The sequence below is a fragment of the Heterodontus francisci genome, chromosome 35, assembly GCF_036365525.1.
Source record: "Heterodontus francisci isolate sHetFra1 chromosome 35, sHetFra1.hap1, whole genome shotgun sequence".
Lineage (NCBI taxonomy): Eukaryota > Metazoa > Chordata > Chondrichthyes > Heterodontiformes > Heterodontidae > Heterodontus > Heterodontus francisci.
In genome coordinates this window covers 7680334-7686883 of record NC_090405.1, presented here as the reverse complement: position 1 = coordinate 7686883, position 6550 = coordinate 7680334, and positions in this window count along the sequence as shown.

The following is a 6550-nucleotide window of genomic DNA, read 5'->3' as shown; positions in this document are numbered from 1 at the left end:
TCGCCACACACTGAAACCTCTTCCCCACACACTTTAACCTCTTCCCCACACACTGAAACCTCTTCCCCACACACTGAAACCCCTCCCCCCCCCACTGAAACCTCTTCCACACACACTGAAATCTCTTCGCCACACTGAAACCTCTTCCCAACACACTTTAACCTCTTCCCCACCCACTGAAACCACTTCCCCACACACTGAAACCACTTCCCCACACACTGAATCCCCTTCACCACACACTGAAACCTCTTCGCCACACACTCTGAAACCTCTTCCCCACACACTGAAACCTCTTCCCCACACACTGAAACCACTTCCCCACACAATGAAACCACTTCCCCACACAATGAAACCCCTTCCCCACCCACTGAAACCTCTTCCCCACACACTGAAACCTCTTCCCCACACACTGAAGGCTCTTCCTCACACACTTGAACCCATCCCCACAGACTGAAACCCCTTCCCTCCACTCTGAAACCTCTTCCCCACACACTGAAACCACTTCCCCACACACTGAAACCTCTTCCCCACACACTGAAACCTCTTCCCCACACACTGAAACCTCCTCCCCACACACTGAATCCCCTTCCCCACACACTGAACCCCATCCCCACACACTGAAACCATTCCCCACGCACTGAAACCTCTCCCCAGAAACTGGGACCTCTTCGCCACAGACTGAAACCCCTTCCCCACACACTGAAACCTCTTCCCCACACACTGATACCTCTTCCACACACACTGAATCCTCTTCCCCACACACTGTATCCCCTTCAGCACACACTGAAAGCCCTTCCCCACACACTGAAACCACTTCCCCACAGACTGAAACCCCTTCCCCACACTCTGAAACCTCTTCCCCACACACTGAAACCACTTCCACACACTGAAACCACGTCCCCACACACTGAAACCACGTCCCCACACACTGAAACCCCTTCCCCACCCACTGAAACCTCTTCCCCACCCACTGAAACCTCTTCCCCACCCACTGAAACCTCTTCCCCACACACTGAAACCTCTTCCCCACACACTGAAACCTCTTCCCCACACACTGAAACCCCTTCCCCACACACTTAAACCCATCCCCACAGACTGAAACCCCTTCCCCACACTATGAAACCTCTTCCCCACTCTCTGAAACCTCTTCCCCACACACTGAAACCACTTCCCCACACACTGAAACCCCTTCCCCACACACTGAAACCCCTTCCCCACAGACTGAAACCTCTTCCCCACACACTGAAACCTCTTCCCCACACACTGAAACCCCTTCCCCACCCACTGAAACCCATCCACACACACTGAAACCTCTTCCCCACACACTGAAACCCCTTCCCCACACACTTAAACCCATCCCCACGCATTGAAACACTTCCCAACACACTGAATCCTCATCACCACTCACTGAAACCCCTTCCCTACATACTGAAACACCTTCCCCACACACTGAAACCCATTCCCGCACACTGAAACACTTCCCCACACACTGAAACCTCTTCCCCACATACTGAAACCTCTTCGCCACAGACTGAAATCCTTCCCCACACACTGAAACCTCTTCCTCACACACTGAAACCGCTTCCCCACGCACTGAAACCTCTTCCACACACACTGAAACCTCATCCCCACACACTTAAACCCATCCCCACACACTGAAACCCTTCCCCACACACTGAAACCTCATCCACTCACACTGAAACCGATTCCCTACATACTGAAACCCCTACCCCGCACACTTAAACCCATCCCCACAAACTGAAACAATTCCCCACACACAGAAACCTCTTCCCCACACACTGAAACCTCTTGGCCACAGACTGAAATCCTTCCCCACACACTGATACCTCTTCCGGACACACTGAAACCGATTCCCCACTCACTGAAACCTCTTCCACACACACTGCAACCTCTTCCCCAAACACTGAAACCTCTTCCCCACACACTGAAACCTCTTCCCCACACACTGAAACCCCTTCCCCGCACACTGAAACCTCTTCCCCACACACTGAAGCCTCTTCCCCACACACTGAAACCACTTCTCCACAGACTGAAACCCCTTCCCCTTACACTGAAACCCCTTCCCCACACACTGAAACCCAACCGCACACACTGAAACCTCTTCCCCACACACAGAAACCTCTTCCCCACAAACTGAAACCCCTTCCCCACACTCTGAAATCTCTTCCCACACACTGAAGCCTCTTCCCCACAAACTGAAACCACGTCTCTACAGACTGAAACCCCTTCCCCACACACTGAAACCCCTTCCCCACACACTGATACCTCATCCCCACACACTGAAACCCCTACCCGACACACTGAAATCCCTTCCCCAAACACGGAAACCCATCACCACACACTGAAACCTATTCCCCAAACACTGAAACCCCTTCCCCACACACTTAAACCCATCCCCACACACTGAAACACTTCCCCACAAACTGAATCATCATCCCCACACACTGAAACCCCTTCCCTACACACTGAAACCCCTTCCCCACACACTGTAACCCATCCCCACACACTGAAAAACCTTCCCCACACACTGAAACCCATCCTCACAAACTGAAACACTTCCCCACACACTGAAACCTCTTCCCCACACACTGAAACCTCTTTGGCACAGACTGAAATCCTTCCCCACACACTGAAACCTCTTTCTCACACACTGAAACCGCTTCCCCACGCACTGAAACCTCTTCCACACACACTGAAACCTCATCCTCAAACACTGAAACCCATCCACACACACTGAAACATCTTCCCCACACACTGAAACCCATCCCCACACACTTAAACCCATCCCCACACACCGAAACCATTCAACAGACACTGAAACATCATCCCCGCACACTGAAACCTCTTCAACACACACTGAAACCCATTCCCCACACACTTAAACCCGTCCCCACACACTGAAACCTCATCCCCACACACTGAAACCTCATCCCCACACACTGAAACCGCTTCCCTGCACACTGAAACCCCTTCCCAACACACTGAAACCCATCCCCACACACTGAAACCCCTTCCCCACACACTTAAACCCATCCCCAAGCACTGAAACACTTCCCCAAACACTGAAACCTCTTCCCCACACACTGAAACCTCTTCGCCACAGACTGAAAACCTTCCCCACACACTGATACCTCTTCCCGACACACTGAAACCGATTCCACACGCACTGAAACCTCTTCCACACACACTGAAACCTCTTCCCCAAACACTGAAACCTCTTCCCCACACACTGAAACCTCTTCTCCACACACTGAAACCTCTTCCCCGCAAACTGAAACCTCCTCCCCACACACTGAATCCCCTTCACCACACACTGAAACCCCTTCCGCACACACTGAAACCTCATCCCCACACACTGAAACAACTTCCCCACAGACTGAAATCCTTCCCCACACACTGATACCTCTTCCTGACACACTGAAACCGATTCCCCACGAACTGAAACCTCTTCCACACACACTGCAATCTCTTCCCCACACACTGAAACCTCTTCCCCACACACTGAAACCTCTTCCCCACACACTGAAACCCCTTCCCCGCACACTGAAACCTCTTCCCCACGCACTGAAGCCTCTTCCCCACACACTGAAACCACTTATCCACAGACTGAAACCCCTTCCCCTTACACTGAAACCCCTTCCCCACACACTTAAACCCATCCCCACACACTGAAACCTCTTCCCCACACACAGAAACCTCTTCCCCACAAACTGAAACCCCTTCCCCACACTCTGAAACCTCTTCCCCACACACTGAAGCCTCTTCCCCACACACTGAAACCACTTCTCCACAGACTGAAACCCCTTCCCCACTCACTGAAACCCCTTCCCCACACACTGCTACCTCTTCCCCACAGACTGAAACCCCTACCCCACACACTGTGACCTCTCCAACACACACTGAAACCTCTTCCCCACACACTGAAACACCTTCCCCACACACTGAAATCCTTTCCCCAAACACGGAAACCCATCACCACACACTGAAACCTCTTCCCCACACACTGAAACCCCTTCCCCACACACTTAAACCCATCCCCACACACTGAAACACTTCCCCACAAACTGAATCATCATCCCCACACACTGAAACCCCTTCCCTACACACTGAAACCCCTTCCCCACACACTGAAACCCAACCCCACACACTGAAAAACCTTCCCCCCACACTGAAACCCATCCTCACAAACTGAAACACTTCCCCACACACTGAAACCTCTTCCCCACACACTGAAACCTCTTCGCCACAGACTGAAATCCTTCCCCACACACTGAAACCTCTTCCTCACACACTGAAACCTCTTCCCCACGCACTGAAACCTCTTCCACACACACTGAAACTTCTTCCTCAAACACTGAAACCCATCCACACACACTGCAACATCTTCCCCACACACTGAAACCCCTTCCCCACACACTGAAACCCCTTCCCCACACACTTAAACCCATCCCCACACACCGAAACCCTTCCCCAGACACTGAAACATCATCCCCACAAACTGAAACCTCTTCAACACACACTGAAACCCATTCCCCACACACTTAAACCCGTCCCTACAAACTGAAACCCTTCCCCACACACTGAAACCTGATCCTCACCCACTGAAACCGCTTCCCTGCACACTGAAACTCCTTCCCAACACACTGAAACCCATCCCCACACACTGAAACCCCTTCCCCACACACTTAAACCCATCCCCAAGCACTGAAACACTTCCCCACACACTGAAACCTCTTCCCCACACACTGAAACCTCTTCGCCAAAGACTGAAAACCTTCCCCACACACTGATACCTCTTCCCGACACACTGAAACCGATTGCACACGCACTGAAACCTCTTCCACACACACTGAAACCTCTTCCCCAAACACTGAAACCTCTTCCCCACACACTGAAACCTCTTCCCCACACACTGAAAACTCTTCCCCGCAAACTGAAACCTCCTCCCCACACACTGAATCCCCTTCACCACACACTGAAACCCCTTCCGCACACACTGAAACCTCATCCCCACACACTGAAACAACTTCCCCACAGACTGAAATCCTTCCCCACACACTGATACCTCTTCCTGACACACTGAAACCGATTCCCCACGTACTGAAACCTCTTCCACACACACTGCAATCTCTTCCCCACACGCTGAAACCTCTTCCCCACACACTGAATCCACTTCCCCGCACACTGAAACCTCTTCCTCACACACTGAAGCCTCTTCCCCACACACTGAAACCACTTCTCCACAGACTGAAACCCCTTCCCCTTACACTGAAACCCCTTCCCCACACACTGAAACCCATCCCCACACACTGAAACCCATCCCCACACACTGAAACCTCTTCCCCACACACAGAAACCTCTTCCCCACAAACTGAAACCCCTTCCCCACACTCTGAAACCTCTTCCCCACACACTGAAGCCTCTTCCCCACACACTGAAACCACTTCTCCACAGACTAAATCCCCGTCCCCACACACTGAAACCCCTTCCCCACACACTGCTACCTCTTCCCCACAGACTGAAACCCCTACCCCACACACTGTGACCTCTCCAACACACACTGAAACCTCTTCCCCACACACTGAACCACCTTCCCCACACACTTAAACCCATCCCCACACACTGAAACACTTCCCCACACACTGAATCCTCATCCCCACACACTGAAACCCCTTCCCTACACACTGAAACCCCTTCCCAACACACTGAAACCAATCCCCACACACTGAAACACCTTCCCCACACACTCAAACCCATCCCCACACACTGAAACACTTCCCCGCACACTGAGACCTCTTCCCCACACACTGAAACCTCTTCGCCACAGACTGAAATCCTTCCCCACACACTGAAACCTCTTCCTCACACACTGAAACCGCTTCCCCACGCACTGAAACCTCTTCCACACACACTGAAACCTCTTCCCCAAACACTGAAACATCTTCCCCACACACTGAAACATCTTCCCCACACACTGAAACCCCTTCCCCACACACTTAATCCCATCCCCACACACTGAAACCCTTCCCCAGACACTGAAACCTCATCCCCACACACTGAAACGGCTTCCTTGCACACGGAAACCCCTTCCCAACACACTGAAACCCTTCCCCACACACTGAAACACTTCCCCACAGACTGAAACCTCTTCCCCACACAGTGAAACCGCTTCGCCACAGACTGAAAACAATCCCCACACACTGATACCTCTTCCTGTCACACTGAAACCGATTCCACACTCACTGAAACCTCTTCCACACACACTGAAACCTCTTCCCCAAACACTGAAACCTCTTCCCCACACACTGAAACCTCTTCCCCACACACTGAAACCTCTTCCCCGCACACTGAAACCTCCTCCCCACACACTGAATCCCCTTCAGAACACACTGAAAACCCTTCCCCCTACACTGAAACGACATCCCCACACACTGAAACCCCTTCCCCACAGTCTGAAACCCCTTCCCCACGCACTGATACCTCTTCCCCACGCACTGAAACCTCTTCCCCACACACTGAATCCCCTTCC